This window comes from Macaca thibetana, chromosome 1 (genome assembly GCF_024542745.1).
Source record: "Macaca thibetana thibetana isolate TM-01 chromosome 1, ASM2454274v1, whole genome shotgun sequence".
Lineage (NCBI taxonomy): Eukaryota > Metazoa > Chordata > Mammalia > Primates > Cercopithecidae > Macaca > Macaca thibetana.
In genome coordinates this window covers 182,838,641-182,861,139 of record NC_065578.1, presented here as the reverse complement: position 1 = coordinate 182,861,139, position 22,499 = coordinate 182,838,641, and the positions used below count along the sequence as shown (strand labels likewise).

General features: G+C 36.9%; 1 protein-coding gene across 2 annotated transcripts in view; it reads right to left on the bottom strand.

Annotated features, from left to right (window-relative positions):
• ACBD6 (acyl-CoA binding domain containing 6) overlaps window positions 1-22,499 on the bottom strand; it is a 205,966-nt gene that overhangs the window by 172,433 nt on the left and 11,034 nt on the right. The window lies entirely within an intron of this gene.

The window sequence follows — 22,499 nt, the reverse complement described above, 5'->3', positions numbered from 1 at the left end:
CTAAGGAATTCTTGGAAAGTAAAATCCCAGAATATGAAGGATGAGAGGAAAACAGAGGTGTGGAAGGAGAGGAGGAAAAGCAAACAAAAGATGAAACTGGCTTGACTGACCTAGGTCACATAGGATGTTTTCCAGTCAGGCTATGGATTAATGTAGCTCAGAATCAGCAGAAAAGGAAGAAAGAAAAAAGGAATCATCTGCCAGTCTTTTCCTATCTCCTGCCTATCCTTGGGCAAAGTTTGCCTCTTGAACTTCTGGGCTTGCTACCTAATTCCTCCAAGCAATTACTGAGGATAGAGCTTCTAGCACATTTGTCCCCATCTCCTGAGCCCAGAAGCAGTAGGAGTCAAAGCCTCCATGAGTTTGGCTGGATAGGAGGTCCTGCTGACGCGGGTCCTCATACTAAAGGAGGCTAAGAAGGCCGCTGGTTTAAGGAGGCAAAGAAACTATATCCTAGAAGACTGCTGCCAATTTACACTCCACTAAAGATGCGTGACTGGGCTTATTTTCTCATGCTCTGCCAACAAGCCTTCTAATTCAATCTGTCAGATAAGAAGTAGTATATACTATTTTATCTTACATTTCTTGATTATTAGTGAGGTTAAACATCTTTCTCTGTTTATTGGCATTTGTTATTTCCCCTGGAGACAGACTATTTTTACAAATTTCTCACCCTTCCATTATGAGTCTATAAACTACAAGGTACTGTTAATCTCAGTTCTGCCCTATTTCCAAAAATTACTTTAAGTTACCCCTAAATCAGATATTTAAGGCTACCAGTTAGCTTAACACCATAAAAATCTTTGATGGTTATTCTTTCCATAGATACCACAGAAGAAGACAAGGCAAAAACATGACAACTGCCTTATCCTAGTTTCTATTTTGTAGGGTTAGGGAAACTTTTGACATTTAAGAAAACTTTGCAATTCCACCCAGCTTTCCATATGTGCTCAACTTGTGGCCAGAATGCTTCAGTATCACACAGAACAACACCTGCCTGCCATCACCTCTATCTACACACCAACCAAGCTGCACTGCCAGTGCTCAAATTTATTTTATTACTACAGGGTTTTGACCATAAGATAACCATGTTTAACAATATACAGTTCTTTTCCACAAAAGGATACATATTGAGAAATTTGGAACCAAATTTGTAATAGCATCTTCTCTTTTTCCTCTCAGGCTCCTTTTACCTGTCAAGAATTACCCTGATTGTTTTTTCAGATTTGATTCTGCATTGTAAGCAAAAGTCAACCCATTACCTAACTCTCCCCCTTTTCATCTTTGCCATACTCCAAGAATTCAAAGTCCAACAAACATTGGTAGTTTTGGAAGTAAAGCTGTAAAGTTAGCAATATTTTTGGTCTTGAACTAGAAATTGTGTCAAATAACTAGAAGTCGTACTTCACATACTTTGTAAAGAAAATAAAATTCCACTGCCTCTAGAGGGAGGATACTCTATAGTAAGCCTGAAAACAATATAATAATTCTACAGAGTTTTAAATCCAGGCCTTCAAAAACATTTTCAAAAAGTGAATTCATTTTCAACTTGGTTAATAAAAATCTAATTCATGCAATTGACAGATTCAATATAGATGAAGAAAACAATTTTCCAACTCTAAATTAAAGGAATATGAGTCAGACAACTAAATCGATCCCATAAGAATCAAGGTTTGCCATGGTACAGCCACATAATGGAAATGTATTAATGTTTCCCTCTGAATAATTCCTCTGTAATTTCAACCTGGTTATTTATTCACCATAGCCTACCATGTGCAGGTTATCATTCACTAATATCCTCAGCAACACTAACATTACATCCCATTTATTTTTTGGTAGCATATTAATAAAATACTTGCCTCAGTCAAGTATCATATTTGATATAAAATTTATATTTGCATTGCACTCTACAGTTTACAAATTGTTTTCTACATATATAATTTCAATGAATTACAATCTTCCTTCACAACTTTAAAGCATAATACAATACTAATCTCCAAAAGCAAATTATGTCAAATATAATGAATACGATTTTAACAATAAAAGATTAATAGAAATAGAAATTAATCTATTGTTCCCTTCTTATCTTGCTACAAAACAATTCCACATTAACATTGTTGGTTCATTTTTCCAATTTAAGCTGTTAAAAAATGCATACTAAATTTCCCTATATTGTATTTCAATCAATTGCCTAAGCTGAGACTAGTGTCATAAATAAAGCACAAGATCATAAATTTCTCAAAAGACATAAAATCAAAGACACCCAACACTTAAATGTAAAGATAAAAAACAGCAAAAACAAAAAACAAAACAAAAAAACCCCACAAGAACCATGAAAAGAAGTTATATGAAATTCCAGCTGATCAGTTGTTTAAACAGTCTATTCTGAACAGACTTAGTCTTTACTTTCTAAACTGATATTAAGATTACAACCATGTACCAGAATCATCTTGGTCTAGTCTTTTCATTTTATGTTTTCTTATAAATTATGGTGCTATGGGAAAAAAAGTCAATCGCCTTTCAGATGTTTGACTGCAAAAGCACTACTTAGAATAGCAATGATCTGAGTTATTTAAATACAGAACTCTGCATGAAATGAGGGCTATCTGCAAAAGAGCACATACTTAAACTACGGTATATATTACAATATTTCAAACAGTGCCTAGAAGATCTTAAGCCTCCCATGATTCTACGATCACACAGTTGACAAGGAACTCTAGAATACAGAAAAATGTTTGCTAAACCCCTGGAAAAGACAACAACACAGTTTTAACTATTTGCATACCAACAAGCGCTACATCCACATTTCATCATATCCAGGCATTAAGCGTCACTTTGCTTGTGCTCACAAAAAGTATTTTTTTAAATAAAGTTAAACTGAATTCACTTTTTAAAGCACATAATTAAAATGGTATTTAAGACCAAATGCCACTGTGTGAAGATGGGTAAAAATAATTAACTGCTCAATTTCTTGGATGAAATAAATCCATCTCTTAAAGAAAAATATTCTGTTTTCTAAAGTTTCAGAACTTTTTTTTTTTTTTTTTTTTTTGAGACGAGTCTCGCTCTGTAGCCCAGACTGGAGTGCAGTGGCCGGAACTCAGCTCACTGCAAGCTCCGCCTCCCAGGTTTACGCCATTCTCCTGTCTCAGCCTCCTGAGTAGCTGGGACTACAGGCGCCCGCCACCTCACCCGGCTAGTTTTTTGTATTTTTTAGTAGAGATGGGGTTTCACCGTGTTAGCCAGGATGGTCTCGATCTCCTGACCTAGTGATCCGCCCGTCAAGGCCTCCCAAAGTGCTGGGATTACAGGCTTGAGCCACCGCGCCCAGCCAGAACTTTTTGTTATTAACCTGTGAATATAATGTAAATAGAAATTTGCAACTTAAGAATTTGTTCTCCTGTTCATTTTGCAATTGATATTTCCTTGTTCCTAAGTGATGCAAATAATTAAAAGTTTATCTGTTGGCCAGGTGCAGTGGCTCACTCTTGTAAACACAGCACTTTGGGAGGCTGAGGTGGGCAGATCTCTTGAGCCCAGGAGTTCAAGACCAACCTGGACAACATGGGCAAAACCACATCTCTACAAAAAAATGCAAAAATTAGCCAGGCATGGTGGCATGTGGCTGTAGTACCAGCTACTCGAGAGGCTGAGGTGAGAGGATCCAAGCCTGGAGAGGTCAAGGCTGCAGTGAGACATCATTGTGCCACTGTACTCCAGTCTGGGCAACACAGAGTGAGATTACTAAGAAGAGAGAAAAAAAAAAAAAAAGTTTATCTGTCAATTTGGAAGGAGATATGAATTAGTCTGTTTTCATGCTGCTGATAAAACCATACCCGAGACTGGGAAGAAAAAGAGGTTTAATTGGACTTACAGTTCCAGATGGCTGGGGAGGCCTCAAAATCATGGCGGGGGGTGAAAGGCACTTCTTACATAGTGGCGGCAAGAGAAAAATGAAGAAGCAAAAGCAGATACCCCTGATAAGCCCATCAGATCCCATGAGACTTATTCAGTATCACGAGAATAGCATGGTAAAGACCAGCCCCCATGATTCAATTACCTCCCCCTGGGTTCCTCCCACAACACATGGGAATTCTGGGAGATACAATTCAAGGTGAGATTTGGGTGGGGACACAGCCACACCATATCAAGAAAACTGGCACTTTACTCTTTCTTAATAGGTATAAGGTAATAAAGTTTAAAACTCCAGATTGAAGCATAAAAATGATCAAACAAAAACCAAGTATGGTTGGTATGGCAAATTATTCAAGATACATGGTATTCTGCCTCAGCGGAGGTTTATACCAGTGAGTTTCCTCAAAAATCTATCTTCCACACTTGCATGCACAGATATTTATAAACAAAGAAAAATGTTTCTATCTCTAATGACTAAAGTTATGCATTTAATATTATTTCTAATGTGCTGAAATTTTAGGAACGTAGGTACGTATAGGGCAAGGCCAGACCTGAGGAGCTCCAAAATATCTTTGCTCTATCTTGTTCAGTCCCACTACAGTGTCAAACCCCTCCTTTAAGTTAAGGTATCCTCTGCTGGGCCCATTTGGGTACCAAATATGTTAACCTTCCATTACTTCACTATTCAAGGTTGATTTGTAATGTTTGGGTGACGTGTGGCAAAAAATTATACTACGAATGAATGGCGCACACTTTACTGGTAAACAAGAATGGCTCAGAGTATCAGAGGACAACAGCATTGTGATTCAGGGTAGATATAGTTAAAGTACTTCATCAAACATTCCTGGAAACTCTGGATGATAAAGCCAGAGGGTAGCTGTTGGTCTAGAGAAACTTCCCCAATTTAAATTTCCATGGAAGACACTACAAACACAAAGGCAGGCTGGGTGGTTGTGTGTGTGGGGGTGGGTGGGTGTGTATATCATCAATAAGTATAAAAAAATTCATAAAATCTAATTCAGTTTTCAAAGTCATAGTCCAATAATACAGTAATTGAACTGGATGATTTCATGTTACACTAATCAGTAGGAATGCTAAAGAAAGAAGAAGCTAAAAGCTGAGTAATTTGGTATCTTGAGTTTACTAGGAAAAACACATTCTAAAGCACTTTAATTCTTTAAAAATTTAAGAAGATGACATATAATTAATCATCATTATTATTACAAGACTTCAGCAAGAATACAGCATTAGTTTATGCTAAGTAATACGGCCTGAAGAGGGCTCAATAAATCTTAGCTGAACTGAATCTCAAGGGACAAATTAACATAGTCACCCCCTAGTTTTACAACACAAATAGATATGAAAACAAAGACTATACAGTACTTGGAAGTATAGGAATCTAGTAGAATACTACTGAACAAAAGCATAGAATAATTCCATAGAATAAAACATATACAAGTGAAATGCTCCATGGACTACAAAAATTTGTATTTAGAAAAAGCACAAAGATTAAGACAGTGGTAAAAATGATTTAATCAGCTATTGTATAAATATTAGATATTTTAAACATTTAGTCTCTCAAAATGTAAAACTTTTACACATGAGTCAAATTTGGCAGGAGTGGAGGGGAGGGCGGTGGGGAGAGAAATCAACTTTAAAATGTCTCTAACTAACTTTGTAATACAAAATTTTAATACCCCAAAATGTCAAGAATTTTAAAAACTGTAAAAAGAGATAAATTGTCCGTGCATTTTTTAAAATTGAGGCAATACAGATAGGATTGTTTGGAATACAAGTCAGTAATATATGTATATACAATTTTGCTGTTTTTCAGGTTTTTAATGTGTCTAATTTCTTACTAATACCATCAAACTCCCTTTGCTATAGTTACTGATACTGAATGGTACATAATAACAGTAGCACAAAGAGATTAAACCCACACATATGCACATATACACACACACATAAACATACAAATTAAACTATCACCACCACCAAAATAAGTTCTGGATTCACTTGATTAAAATATTTCTTATACCCTTTTACTTGTATTAAAAAGTAATGTCCATATTAATACCCATATATATATATATAAAAAACATATGTATATATATACATACACAAGCCCATAGCCAATTTTATATATAATAGGGTTAAATTATAAAATTATAATATTCATTCCATGTTGAGATTTTGCCTCCCTGTAAATCTAAAAGTAGTATTTCAAAATATTTCCAAAGACTGCCAATTCTTATCGAATTAAAGACCACTTTTCTATTCATTTACAATTTCCAATTTATTCATAATTCTGCTAATATTCACTTATATTCAGGGAGAAATACAAGAAAACACAGCACTATTTTGTCAAGGTAGCACAGAAAGCTATTAAGCCATCCTGAAACACATGTGGAGTATATGCTCCTTAAAAAGTTATACAATGAGAGGTATATTAGAATAGCTTAAATATAGTTGAAATTCATACTTGCTTTTAAAAGGGTATGCAGTCCTAGAAAAGAGCACCAGGCTCCAATAAAATATGGCCAAATAGCTGATATTCAAAGAAATATAACATAAAACATAAAATATACCTATAAAGCTAAAAAAAAATCTTCTAAAATGTGTTGTGTAATGTCATGTGGAGAAAATAATTCAGGCATCTAAGTTAAGCAAGCCTAGACCTGAAATTTCGTCTTTGGACATTCTGGCTATGGGCTGGGTTACTTAACCTCTCTGATCCTTAGCTTCCTCATCTGTAAGAGGGGAATTATTTTCTTTACCAGATTGTTAAAAGGACTGCTTGAGACTAATAGAATCTTTCTGGCTTTTTACCTAAAAACTTTTTAGCTACCGAGTATATTAGAATAGAAATAATACATTCATTAAGTCTGTTATATAATTTCACCTACTTCTGTACCAGTGTATTTTTAAAATAAATGGAGAATAAAAAATTATCTTTCTTCACTGGATTTCAAATCCAAATCAACAGACTTTCAGGATCTATATTTAAAATGATCCAGTGTTGTCTCCCTGTAATTTACTGTCCAATTGGGACATTTTCTATATGTCCCTTTCAGGAATTCTTTCAGGCTTTTGTGGAGAGGAAAGGGGTTAAAGTTAACATGTATATAGAAAAATATACATATTTTAAATGGATTTTCACAAACTGAATAAATATGAAATTAACACCCAGATTTAAAAATCCATTAAGCCAGCATCCAGATCAAGAAATAGAATTATTACCAGCTTTCAAACTGAGATAGTTTTGAGAGTGAAAGGTGGCACTATTTTAACAGCCTAAATGAGAAATAATTGACATATAATAACTATGCATATCTAAATTGTACAGTTTGATGAGTTTTGACATATATTGGTGAAACCACCGCCACAGTCAAGATGATGAACATATATATCCACCATCTCGGCAAGTTTCCCTGTGCCCCTTTTGTAATCCCTATTGTTTATTCCTACTTCGTATCCCTGGGCAACCACTGATCTGGTTTCTGTCACTGTGGTTTGCATTTTCTAGAATTTTATTTATTTATTTATTTTTGACATGGGGTCCCACTCTGTGGCCCAGGCTGGAGTGCCATGGCATGATCACAGTTCACTATAGCCTCAACCTCCTGGGCTCAAGCAATCCTCCCATCTCAACCTCCTGAGTAACTGGGACCACAGGTGTAAACCACCACACTCAGCTAATTTTTTTTATTTTTTGTAGACATGAGGTCTTGCTATATTGCCCAGGCTGGTCTTGAACTCTTAGGCTCAAGCAATCCCCCAATCCTGGCCTCCCAAAGTGCTGGGATTACAGGCATGAGCCACCATGTTATGTATACCAATAGTCTGGTCCTATTTAGTATTCCATTGTATAGATATATCATAATTTGTTTAGCCATTCTCCTGTTGATGGAAATTTGGTTTCCAGTTTGGGGTTATTATAAATAAAGCTGCTATGAACATTTGTGTAAAAAAAAAAGTAAAATGACCTAACGTTTACCACATAATGGAAAATGCTATAACACCTAGAAGGAGTTAGTGGGGCACTTTTCATTTTTCCTTTTACTTAAATCAACATCACAGATTATTAAGAGTTTCACTAAGTTTGTTATCAAACATATTAAAATTCAACCCAAGGAAAAACAGGACAACTAGAAGATAACATTTATCATGTCTAAGCACTCAGGTATACATTATGGCTAGGGAAAATAGCAAAACAAACAACTATCACATACCAAAATCTGAATCTGGTTCCAATACAACCCAATCCCACCAATATCAATGAAAAGACTAGAAGTTTATCCCCAGGTAAAATCATTTGAGATATCTGATGCGAAACTATCGTGTTATTTAAAGATGGAATGTGGGCCGGGCGCGGTGGCTCAAGCCTGTAATCCCAGCACTTTGGGAGGCCGAGGCGGGTGGATCACGAGGTCAGGAGATCGAGACTATCCTGGCTAACATGGTGAAACCCCATCTCTACTAAAAATACAAAAAAAAAAAAAAAAAAAAAAACTAGCCGGGCGTGGTGGCGGGCGCCTGTAGTCTCAGCTACTTGGGAGGCTGAGGCGGGAGAATGGCGTGAACCTGGGAGGCGGAGCTTGCAGTGAGCCGAGATCACGCCACTGCACTCCAGCCTGGGAGACACAGCGAGACTCCATCTCAAAAAAAAAAAAAAAAAAAGATGGAATGTGAGGCCAAAAAGCATTCACAAGTTCTGTTTAAGTTATATCATTAACTCATTTATGCCAGAGGTTGAAGAAATTTTTTTTCAAAAATCAGACCTTGGCAATGACCTTGAGCAGTAAGATGTAAATAACTCCCACAAGCTTTGCATTCCAATAAATGGAACACTAGGCATAAATGGGTTAAATTTTTTTTTTTTTTTTAAAAGAATGAAGTTGTCACGCAAAGGTTTTTGCCTATGCACAGATACAGGCTAATACAGTGCTTCTTTTCCTCAACTGACAAATATCACAAAAGAAAATTTAAAAGTACAATTGGCAAATAAAACAAGAAAACTCAGCCAGGCACAGTGGCTGGCGCCTGTAATGCCAGCACTTTGGAAGGCCAAGGCGGGTGGGTCACCTGAGGTTGGGAGTTTGAGACCAGTCTGGCCAACATGGTGAAACCCCGTCTCTAGGAAAAATACAAAAATTAGCCAGGTGTGGTGGCGTACTCCTGTAATCCCAGCTACTTGGGAGGTTGAGGCAGGAGAATTGCTTGAACCCGGGAGACAGAGGTTGCAGTGAGCTGAGATCATGCCATTGCACTCAGCCTGGGCAACAGAGTGAGACTCTGTCTCAAACAAACAAACGAAAACAAGAAAACTAAAAAACTCAAGTACATGGATGGAAGAAATGTGAAAATATCCAATGAATATATCAGATTATATATCTATTCACCAGTTCCCCTCTGAAGCTAAGCAAAACATTACACAATATAATGTTTTGTATAACATTATCCCCCCTTATCCACGGGGTATGTATTCTAAGACTCCTAGTAGATGCCTGAAACTGTAGACACTACAGAGCCCTATATACACTATGTTTTTTCCTATATAGAAACAGGTAATGATACATCTTGATGAAGGGATGTATGGAGTGGGACAGGAAAGATTTTATCACAATAGAGCATGCAATTTAAAACTTATGAATTGTTTACTTCTGGAATTTTCCACTTAATATTTTTGGAACAACGTTGACCTCAGGTGACTGCAACCCCTCAGAAAGCAAAACTATAGATCAGGGAGGACTGCTATACATTTTTAAACCACAAACAGGGACCACTGACAAACACATACACATATATAAGAGCATACACATAAGCATTAAGAATCCTACAGTTCCTAAATATTGCATAACTCTCTATAAAGTCAGTAGGATAGACCATTAAATGTTTTTACTAACACACCATGCTTTTCTGTATTGAAAATTACCTCTATATGGAGGTTAATAAATTTGGCCCAAAATATAATCGATCTGTTCCTAGTAATAAAACATGTCATAATAGAGTTTACTATTAGAACAAATGTTTTTTCAGTAGAAAAAATAATCTCCTTATAATTCAAAAAACAGATAAAATGCAGTCCTACTTCTTAATTCCCAACTAATACACACAGGTTACATTTTTATTAAAATAAGTCAGAAATGGTTTATTAAAATCAGGAAAGAAACTATTTCTAGATTATTTCTTTTAGCTATAGCTTTAACATCATAATTCAATTAATCTACTAAAATGTGTAACTGTTGTATCTACAAAAAGCTTATCCTGCTCTAACGCACCAATAAGAAGTCTTAAAAAGTCTTCCGCAAGCTGGGGAGGGCAGTGTGCACCCGTAGTCTCAGCTACTTGGAAGGATGAGGCAGGAGGATCACTTGAGCCCAGGAGTTGAGGTCTAGCCTAGGCAACATAGTGAGACTCCATCTCTTAAAAAAAAAAAAAAAAAAAAATTCTTTTGCAAAAGAAAATTTTAGTTGCACAGGATACTAATTTTCTCTAAATTTTCCAATGAATTTAGATCACCATATGATGCTTATTTTTCTTAACTTACATGGATTGAATAGGAAAACAAAGTCATTTTTAGTTCTAATCTATTATCCCAAAAGTACATCATTTTGGGACATAAAGATAGTAAGATTATCTTTATTGAAATTACTATAATTTTTCATTAAAATGTATTTTTATTTATTAAGTACAGCTAAAAAATAATTTCTAACCTTATAGTTTTTATTGTGTGTCTATTAGGGAAACACACAAAATAAGCATAATTCAAGTGTATTTAGTTTCACAGAAAAATCACAGTAACTTTAAACTGGGAAACACTGCCCTCTATAGTCCACTGAATTAAACAACAATTTGATTTATAATACTTAGAACAATATAATCTAGACAAGGAATTTTGGACTTTCTGCCTCGTTCCTGAAGCAAAGTTTTCCCGCTCTATAAATCTCTTTTTTTTTTTTTTTTTTTTGAGACGGAGTCATGCTCTGTCGCCCAGGTTGGAGTGCAATGGCACGATCTCCGCTCACTGCAAACTCTGCCTCCCGGGTTCAAGCAATTATCCTGCCTCAGCCTCCCAAGTAGCTGGGATTACAGTGCCACCATGCTCAGCTAATTTTTGTATTTTTAGTAGAGACGGGGTTTCACCATGTTGGTCAGGCTGGTTTCAAATTCCTGACCTCAGATGATCTGTCCGCCTTGGCCTCCCAAAGTGCTGAGATTACAGGCATGAGCCACCGCACTCAGTCTATAAATCCCTTTTTTAAAAAGAAGTTTATGCTAGAGAAATGCCTATGTCAAATATCCATTTAGCTGGGCACAGTGGCTCACGCCCAGGCAATAAGCAAGACCCCATCTCTACCAAAAAAAAGAAAAAGAAAATTAGCTGGTGCGATGGCACACACCTGTAAGTCCCAGCTACTCGGGAGGCGAAGGTGGGAAGACCACTTGAGCCCAGGAGTTTGAGGCTGCAGTGAGCTAGGATTGCACCACTGCACCCAGCCTGGGCAACACAGCAAGACCTTGTCTCTAAAAACAAACAAAATATTCATCAATCTCATTTAAAGCCTCTTCTCTAAAGAAATCAATACTTGCATGCTTATTGCAGCACTATTCACAATAGCAAAGATAACAAGTCAACCTAAATGTCTATCACAGATGAATGGATAAATAAAATGTGGTATATATACACAATGAAATATTATACAACTATAAAAAAGAATGAAATGTTATTTGCAGCAACATGGATGGATGGAACATGAGGTCATTATCTTAAGTGAAATAAGCTAGACACAAAAAGACAAATAATCACGTTCTCATTTATATGTATGAGCTAAAAATTTGATCACATGGAGGTAGAGAGTGGAAAGACAATTAAAAGAGAGTGGGAGGGGCGAATCAGGGGAAGAGGGGAAAATGAAGAGAAGTGGGTTAAAGGGTATAAACATACAGTAAGAAAGAAGGAATAAATTCAATGTTTGATAGCAGAGTAGTGGGACTACACTTGACAAAAATGTACAGATACCCTAAATGCCCTGACTTGATCAGTACACACTGTATACGTGTAACAAAATTTCACTGGTACCCCACATATTTGTAAGAAAATACAAGCAGTCTGGCAGGTGCGCCTGTAATCCCAGCACTTTGAGGCTGAGGCGGGTGGATTGCTTGAGTACAGAAGTTCAAGGCTGGCCTAGGCAACATGGCGAAACCCCATCTCTACTAAAAATACAAAAAACTAGCTGGGTGTGGTGACACGCACCTGTAGTCCCAGGTATTCAGCAGGCTGAGGTGGAAAGATGGCTTGAACCCGGGAGGTAGAGGGTGCAGTGAGCAGAGATCGCACCACCGTATTCCAGCCTGGGTGATAGAGCCAGACCCTGTCTCAAAACCAAAGAAAAAAAGAAAACACAAGCAGAAAATACAAGCAGTCTGATAGTACTGGAATCTAAAATAAAAGATGAAGAGAGATAAATAGGTGGGACTTAAGTGTGAATATAAACCAGATTATGGTGGACTTTGTATATCATGCTAATTTAGCCTGTAAGTAAAAGGGAACCACTTTTAAATGGGGAAAACATGGTCAGGTATACATTCAGATAAGTCAATTCAGAAGCAATGTGGAGGACAGAATTGAGAGGTACCACACTCAAAACAAGGAGAATACAGGAGGCATTGCAACAGCCCAGGCAAGAGATGATGATATATTAAGACAGAGGCAGTAGAGATAGAAAGAAAGTGATAGATGTAGATTACTTAAAAGATAAAATTATTGACACTTGGTAACTAATTAAATAGGTCACTAAGAAAAAGCAGTAAGAAGAGACTCAGGGATCACTGCTAGGTTTCTCACTTGAATGAACTCAGTATATGGCCGTACCATTAAATAAGCAATGAAGGAGAAGAAAGCATCTGAAGGCCAGGGTAAAGCAGGTAGAGAGTTGATGAGTTCTATTTAGACCTGTTGAGTTGGAAGTGCCAATGCAACGCTAAACAGAAATGCTCAATAAGTATTCCAGCACATGAAACTCCAAGCCAAAAAGGCAGAGTTCTTCAAGCCAAATGGAGCTTGTAGAAGTACTTGATTAGGCTCACATTATGTTTAACTTTAAAAAAAAAAATCAGAAGATGTCACTTAAAAAATGAGATTTCAGGCTGGGTGCAGTGGCTCATGCCTGTAATCCTAGCACTTTGGGAGACTGAGGTGGGCAGACAACTTGAGGTCAGGAGTTCGAGACCAGCCTGGCCAACATGGTGAGGCCTCGTCTCTACTAAAAATACAAAAATTAGCTGGGCGTGGTGGCATGTGCCTGTAGTCCCAGCTACCCAGGAGGCTAAAGCTGGAGAATCGCTGGAACCTGGGAGGCAGAGTCTGCAGTGAGCCGAGATCGCAACACTGTACTCCAGCCTGGGCAACAGAGTGAGATTCCGTCTCAAAAAAAAAAAAAAAAAAGAAATCGAGATTTTATATCAGATCTGGTACTACTGAGCATTCATGGCAATAACTGGCTTGAGCTAAGGTCCAATTCCCCTCTTTAAATAGGGCATGCACTTCACTGCAAACCACAGCTTCGTGATTCTCTCTATATAAATCAAAACCCACTTCATTCATTTATGTTAATGGCCTAGCCCATGAAGGCACTTGTTTTTTATTTTTTTTGTGACCCTGGTCTAAAAACCCTAAGCCCTGATCAGGATCACAGAAAAGATCAGGGCTAAAACATAAGTTTAGAATCAATATAGGCTGTGGTTAAAACTGCAAGAATGATAGGGAGAGACAGTTTTGAAAATCATCAACACAGGCTGAATCTTGGGGCAAAAAAATACTTAATCATGCAGATTTTGTGCTTTATAATATTTCTATTACCTTAAAAGTGGCCTTTACTATACTCAAATCTTGATTCAAAATTCACTTTCCCTGTGTATATTTTAATCTCTTCAGTAACACTGTTAGTCTTTAACCACAAATGCTGAGTACTCTATTTATTCCCAGGTAGCTTTTTTCAGGAATTGCTAATAGTATCCTACATACCTATACGCTCTAAAAATGCTAATTAAATTAAATAAAGTATTCCCCTTATATTGAGCATAAGTTATGCCCTGGAACTTGAAGAAACAAAAGAAGAACCAGAAGAAGGTTGGAAACACACTCTAAGAGAGAAATGTAAGGGATTCATGTTATTTACCCTGGAAAAGAGAATTAGAAGGAAATTAGAATAATCTAAGTACCCTCTATGGCATGGCCCTGTGTTGAACTTTGTAGGTGGTGAATAGTAACACAAAGGTGAATCTGACACGGTCCTTGCCTTGAAGAGCCTATGGGCTAGATGGAGTACTATCAAGTTCAACAGTCAGGTGAATTTCTTTCTGAGATAAGAGTTTTAATACATGAGAAAATATAACTTAAAGAATTATTCTCTAGCATAAGGCAGCTAGAGAACCTCAATGTAACACCTTATAGTCAGCAAAAATTAGATATGAATAACAAGAAAAAAGTCAAAGGTAAATTTTTGTCAAAAATAAACAAATCTGTCTGGTTATTTTTTAAAATATAAATTGTAAAAGTTATGACTGCCTTCACAGGTAAGCATAAACAACAGGTAAAAATTTATCTACTCTTTCAATAATTGTTACAGGTAAAAGATAACTAAGATGATGTTACAAAAACCACAGATGAATAGCAGCAAATTTTGCAGAAGGCTAGATGGATACTGGACAGCTAGACCACCACTTATTTGGCTGCTGGAACTACAGAAAGGAGGGTGTCAGTTCTCTCATCTATGCTATTTATCTCCACGGACAACGCACAAATAACAATGGATCCTAGTCTAAACATCATCAGGCCAGGGAGGTGAAGAGAAATGAAGCTAATAATAAGATCCCCAGTAAATATAAAAGTTTTAAAGATCTAAGAAGTTTAAAAAAAAAAAAAAAAAAAAAAGCAAGAGAGAGAACCAAGGTATTAACAGAAACACACAGAAAACACTAGAAATTCCTGAGAATAAAACTGCATCTTATTTATAATGAACTTTGCTCCCTCTGGCGGTCACTAAAGGTTTTACCAGATGTGAGTAGAAACAGAGGTAGAGAACAAAGAGAAGTGGAATTGCAGAAACTAAGTTAACCTTCTTCTATCTATCAGACAAACGTTTCATTTTCAAAGAAACCCTTTCTTAAAAGAAGAATTTAGAGCTCAGTGTTATGGAGGTAGCTCTGCAGGACTACAGAAACAGTCACAAGTGAAAAGATACTTCTAGGGAATGGGACTGAAAGAGTGTGTAAGTGTGTGGGGCAAGGCACTGGTTTTAAGTTTCATTTTCTACTCTTCCACACTGTCTGAATTTTTGTTTCCATACGCCTCTATTATTTTCATGAAAATATTATTTAGTGGACAATGTGGAGGAACACCTAAGTCTTTTTACAAGTTTACAATCAGTATATTTTGCTTCTCATTCAGAGTAAAAGCCACAATCCTTACAGCAGGCTCTACCATGTACCCAACTCTGCCTCATTTTCTATTTCTCCACCCCTCGTTCTCATATACATTCAGTTCTCATTGCAGTTTCTAGAGCACATCAGGCATGATCCTGCTTTAGAGACTTGCACTGGCTGTTTCCTCTATACAGAATATTCTTTCCCCTGTATGGCTCATTCTTTCACTTAATTTCAATTTATGCTCAATGTTACCTTTCCAGTGAGCCTCCCCTGACCATCTTATTTTAAATTAAGAAGGTATCCCTACCTCCTGTGTGCCCTATCCTTCTTCCCTGCTTTCTCTCCATAGTACTAATCACTTTTTAAGACACCACAACATTTACTAATACAGTATTAATAGTTACTATAATATTTACTTTATTATTTATCTCTGACTGTAAGCTTCCTAAGAGCAGGGGTTGTTCTGCTGTGTTCAGTGCTAAATCCCCAGTCCCTAGAACTACAACTTGCACGCAGTAAGTATAAAATTAATGTGTGAAATAAATGACTGACTGCTATCAATAACACCTTAATATATGGTAGAAAAAAGAACAAAATGCCTCATTTTATATTTGGTTCAATATAAAATGGTAATCTATTATAGATTAGGATAAATTTTAATTATATATACAAAATACATACTATTAATCTTTTAATCAGTGAGATCTGGAGAGAGATCATTAATGTCATTATGGGCTTTTTTGTTTTTGCCTAATGTATATGACTAAGATACCAAATACACTCAAATTTAATCATTCTGCTATTAGTACTTAAAAGCTTTTGTATAACAGGACTCAAAAGAAATAGTACCCACGCATCCTGGAACAAGAATCTTCTCCAAAGAGCTATGGAAAATATCAGATACTACCTGGGAATTATGAAAAAAAATACCTAATTCTTTAATTTGGAAAATGTCCTCTTCCAGAACCATTAATACTTATCAGGGATAAAAAAAATACATTTTTTTGTCCAGAGTGGAAAATACATTAAAATTACTCCAAGACTTACAGTTTGGTGGTCCTGCTTTACATGTCAACATTATTTATTTACAAGCAAGGAAGCCACTTCAGAACAGGGTTACTTTATGGCTCACGGCATTCACACTAAGGAAAATATTACCCTTCCATGTGATCACTGAGTCAATTAAGTAGTAGTCAAAAAAACAAGGTGACTGGGGTGCGGTTATTTTCCAGTTTCACCAAAGATTTTACAAAACTGCCTTATTATTTGTCAAAACTCACTGGATTACACACTTAATGTTTGTACATTTCACTATACATAAATTTTGCCAAAAACCAAAGACTCCTATAGAGAACTTTATTGGTAAATTTTCTTTTCACAGTGGTATAGGTTAGAAATTCTGAAACTACTTTCTGTATGTTCTAGACTTAAGCAAATGAGTAACTATATTGAGGATACTGGGAGCCAGGGTTGTTCTGTTGGAGAAAGGAGTTACAAATATGAAAGAGGGAAGGCTAGCATGTACCCTGTAGTATTGGGATGGAATTACAGGTATGAATATAAACTTATGGTTTTTAGTATATAAGTAGATAAATATATAAATACTGATACAGGACATTTATGTGTGAGAGTTACATCAGTATTAATACACGTATACACATGTCTGTGTCATATCCAAATGAATGTGTATTCAACATGTGTATCTATGTATGTATACATATACATACATATGCATGTATATACAAATGTGTGTGTGTATGGCTGGGTGCGGTGGCTCACGCCTTTAATCCCAGCACTTTGGGAGGCTGAGGCAGGTGGATCACAAGGTCAGGAGTTCAAGACCAGCCTGGCCAACATGATGAAACCCCGTCTCTACTAAAAATACAAAAATTAGCTGGGCGTGGTGGTGGGCACCTGTAATCCCAGCTACCTGGGAGGCTGAGGCAGAGAACTGCTTGAATCCGGGAGGCGGAGGTTGCAGTGAGCCGAGATTGCACCACTGCAGATCTGTCCAGCCTGGGCAACAGAGCAAGACTCTGCCTCAAAACAAACAAACAAACAAAAAACAGTGTGTATGTATCTACAGATACATACATTTGAGGGTTATGTAATTTTAGGTCTGTCTTATGAGAGGGCCTAGAAGCAATGACACTCCAGTAGCAATGAACATACCCGAGCATCCAGACCTTGGTTTCTAAATACTATTCTCTACTAAAGAGTTAAAGAGAAGCAGCCAATTCCAGGGATAGGGCAGGGCAAACATCAGATAAGTCTGTGTAGTGAGTTGAATTGTGTCCCCCAAAAAGGTATGCCCCAATCTTAATCCCAAGGACCTGTTGATAAGACCTTAATTGGAAACAGGATCTTCGCAGATGTAAGTTAAAATAAGGTCATACTGGATTAAGGTGGGCCCTAAATTCAATTACTAGTGTCTACTAGAAAAAGGAGAAGGAGATTTGGATACAGAAACATAGGGAAGAAGGCCATGTGAAGACAGAGGCTAAGAATGGAGCTAGGCTGCCACGAGCCAAACAATGCCCACGGCCACCATAAGCTGGAAGAGGCAAGGAATGATTCTTCCCTACAACCTTCACAGGGAGCATGGCTCTGCTAACACCTTCTTTCCAACGCCTCCACAACTGTGAGAGAATAATTTTCTGTTGTTTTAAACCACAAAGTACTCATCTGTGGCACTTTATTACAGTAGCCCTAGGAAACTGGTACTGCTTGAAACGTCTTGTGCCAAGAAGTAAGAAAATGCTCAATGATGGGGACATATCAAAAAGGACATAGAAGCCATCTTGAAAAAGCTCCAAGTGGCCAAATAAATGCTTTTAATGAATTACACCTCACTGAATAAAAGAGAAATCCATGAGTCTATACCAATATAAATACAGGAGCCATCTTGAAGGTACTCCCAGTAGACAAAAAAATAATGATCTTAATGGATTATATCCCACTGAATAAAAATCTATGAGTCTAAATTGATATAAATACATGAATGTTGAGTGAGGCAATCTACCATGAGCCCTGAGTGTCCCAACACATTCTTGCTCAATAGGCCAGGCCCTGACCATTCTTTACCTGGGCCATTTCTTCCTGTGTATGCAGGAAGCCATCTTCAGGGATGAGGTAATGTATCTCCATCCCCTGACAACAATCAGGTTTGCTTCCACCTGCTAAAAAAGTGGTCAATCCCCATAGCTCAGTGCTCCTTCCCTATAGCACAATACACTGCATATGTAAGAATCCAGCTAGGACCACCTGCGTCATCCCTGTGGGATTTGAGGAACACAAAAAAATCAATGCAAACCAAATGAAGCTCATACAGTTTGTGATGCCATGAATAATAAAGTTCTTTGGCTCTGACCCAAGAGTCTTATGCTTTCTGCCAGCATCTAAGAAACAGTAACAGGCTAACTGACCAGCTTCCAGGTAGAGTAAAATCTCAGATCTTTCACAGTTCTTGACAATGAATAAATTTTAAAAATGGGAGGAAAGTTCTTGACAATGAACAAATGGGCAGAAAGGGAAAGTCCATCCTTACAGTAGAATGCTAAATAATAAATGAAGGCAAAATTATGGAGTTAAAAATAATTCGCAAATATTAAAACTAGTGGGTGAAATCTGACTAGGAAAAGGATATTTACATAGTCTCAAACTGTTTCCCCACAAAGTACTCATTAATTAATTACAAAAGGAATTAACTTCCCATTAATCACAAAGGGAAAAATAGGAACTTCACAGTACAGAAGTCTGGCAGACATCACCTTTCCCAAGTGATCAAAGTTAACATCCCAATATTGGGACAAACAGATATCATGTACCTCCTGGTATGATGTATTGAGGAGGACACAACTGCGTGCTATTCTTCCTAAAAATGTATAATCTAAATGTAATTATAAGGAAACATCAGGCAAACCCAAAATAAGGGACATTCTACAAAACAACTGGCCTGTAATCTGCAAAAGTATCATGGGCAAGAAAGGAAAACAAATGGCTGAGAAACTGCTCCATTAGAGGAGACTAAAGATACATGACAATTAAATACAACGCATGACCCTGCATTAGAAGATGGATCAGCATTTGAAGAATAACTTTGAAGGGCACTATTAAGAACATTATCATTATAACGATAAATTTGAATATGGACTATAGACTTGACAATACTAAATCAATGTTAAAATTCCTCATTTTGATCATTATAGTATACTTACACAGTAGCCCTCCTTTATCCACAGTTTCACTTTCCATGGTTTCAGTTACCCACTGCCAATCCAAAATATTAAGTGGAAAATTCCAGAAATAAACCATTCCTAAGTTTTAAACTGTGCACCATTCTGGGCAGTGTGATGAAATTTCACACCATCTCACGCCCTCCACTCCAACTCACTCCATCCCACCTAGAACATAAAGCATCCTTTTGTCTAGCCAGTATAGTCACACTGTATATGCTACCTGCCCATTAGTCACTTAGTTCCCTTCAAGGTTATCAGATCGACTGTCGACTGTTGCAGTACCATGTTTGTGTTCAAGTAACCATTATTTTACTTAATAATGGCCCCAAAGTACAAGAGTAGTGATACTGGCAATTCAGTATGCCAAAGAAAAGCCATAAATTGCTTCCTTTAGGTGAAAAGGTAAAAGTTCTCAACTTAAGGAAAGAAAAACATCATATGCTGAGGTTACTAAGATCAACAGTAAGAACAAATCTTCTATCCAAGAAATTGTGAAAGAAAAAAAAACTTGTGCTAGTTTTCCTGTCCCACCTTAAACTACGAAAGTTACAGCCATAATGCAACACCACCGTGCCTGGCTAATTTTTTTGTTTTTGTTTTTTTTAAAAATAGAGATGGGGTCTTGCTTTGTTGCCCAGGCTGCTCTCAAACTCCTTGCCTCAAGTGATTCTCCTGCCTCAGTCTCCCTAAGTGTTGGAATTATAGGAGTGAGCCACCACACCTGGCCTTAGCTGGCTAATTTTAGGTAAGTTACTAAATCTCTCTGTGCCTGAATTTCCTCATTTTTAAAATGTAGATTATGGTAGTTTCTAACTGTGAAGACTTTTTGTGAAGATATCAAAAGACAATACATGTAAAGAACGCAGCACATTCAGGCCAGGTGCAGTGGTTCACACCTGTAATCCCAGCTATTCAGGAGGCTGAGGCAGAAGAATTGTTTGAACCTGGGAGGTGTAGGTTGCAGTAAGCTGAGATTGTGCCACTGCCCTCCAGCCTGTGTGATAGAGACTCCATCTCAAAAAAAAAAAAAAAAAAAAGAACTCAGCACATTCAGAATGAGTGTTGTTCTTATTATTATTATTATTTTTTAGAATATCAAAAGAAAATTTTTAACCTAAAAGATAATGAACTAAATGACAAATCTCTTCTGAGATGGAGGTTATGATCTGCCTCCCAACAGTTTAAAAGACAAAAAAAAAAGCTACGAGTCAAAGGGGACCAGCTTAGAGTGTTTGAACTAAAAACTAAAATGTAAATAAAACACAAAATTCCTCCTTACAACTGGATTCCAATGTTAAAATACTTTTAGAATAATGTTATATATATCTTAATGTTATTCAATGTATTAAATATTAATTTTTTAAAGTTTATTTAATGTATTAAATAATTAATTAAAGAATATGAAAGTGCCTTTGGTTCTGCTTGGTTTACACAAGTATATGCTCAATAGGTTAGATTTAGACACTTTTAAAAAGCATCCTTAACACCTGTTTGGAATCTGCAAGCCTTTTTTTTTTGAGACAGAGTCTTGCTCTGTTGCCCAGGCTGGAGTGCAATGGCACATCTCGGCTCACTGCAACTTCTGCCTCCCGGGTTCAACCGATTCTCCTGCCTCAGCCTCCTGAGTAGTTGGGACTACAGGCGCCCGCCACCATGGCTGGCTAATTTTTGCATTTTTTAGTAGAGACAGGGTTTCACCATGTTGGTCAGGCTGGTCTCGAACTCCTGACCTCAGATCATCCACCCGCCTCAGCCTCCCAAAGTATTGGGATTACAGGTGTGAGCCACTGCGCCTGGCCTGCAAGCATTTTAAGAGTAATAGTTAACGAAATTTTACTAAAGTACTGAAAGTAAGAAATCATAAATTCTGTCATTTATCAGAATTTATAAACTCAAATGCCTTCATAGGCCAAGCATCAGCAATAGTGTTGTATAAATCAACAGGGAAGGATGAGAACACAGTGACTGGACCTGAAAAATACTCTGCCTAAAGGCACTCATATTCAAGTTTTGTTTCATTTTTAAACATTGTGCAACAGTTGTTTAGGCTGAGTTCAGCTCAGGGGGTACCTGTTTTGACCACTGATTTTCAGATTTTAAGCCCTCAGAACCTTGAGATATATACTTGTATGCATATTTGGTCTTGTAAAAAATAGAAAATTTCTGAAAATGAAGACTCATGCACATCAGAAACATAAGGAAATTTCTCATGCCTATAATCCCAGCACTTTGGGAGGCCGAGGCGGGTGGATCACATGAGGTCAGGAGTTCAAGACCAGCCTGGCCAACATGGCAAAACCCTATCTCTACTAAAAAAAAAAAAAAAAAAAAAAAAAAAATTTAATAAAAAAATTAGTCAGGTGTAGTGGTGCACACCTATAGTCCCAGAGGCTGAAGTGGAAGAATCACTTGAACCTGGGAGGTGGAGGTTATATTGAGCCAAGATCCTACCACTGTGTTCCCCAGCCTGGCTGATAGAGAGAGACCCTGTCTCAAAAAAAAAAAAAAAAGAAGGAAATTTTTCAATGACTTCTAAAAGGCAGTCATATCATTAAAGATATCCAAAGTTGGTTATCTCTTCCATTTTGTACTCTTAAGATACATTTTTAATATGTCATAATATATAATCTTTTAAAGTTCCTAACAAGTCTGAGATTTTTAAGATTCCATGATTAATGGAACAAATTCCTTCATACCAGTAACAACTATGTACCCATGTAATTACTACAAAAACATTGAAAATTGTTTAATTCATTAACTGCTAAAATGTTTGGCCTAATTGTTTTTATTGAAAAAAATTCAATTTGCATGTTTTACGTGGTACAGTGCAACCTCTATCTCACTGAAATACCTGTTAATGATTTAACAATATTCTTAAATAGTGACCTCACCTTTATTAAATTTTTTCTAGAT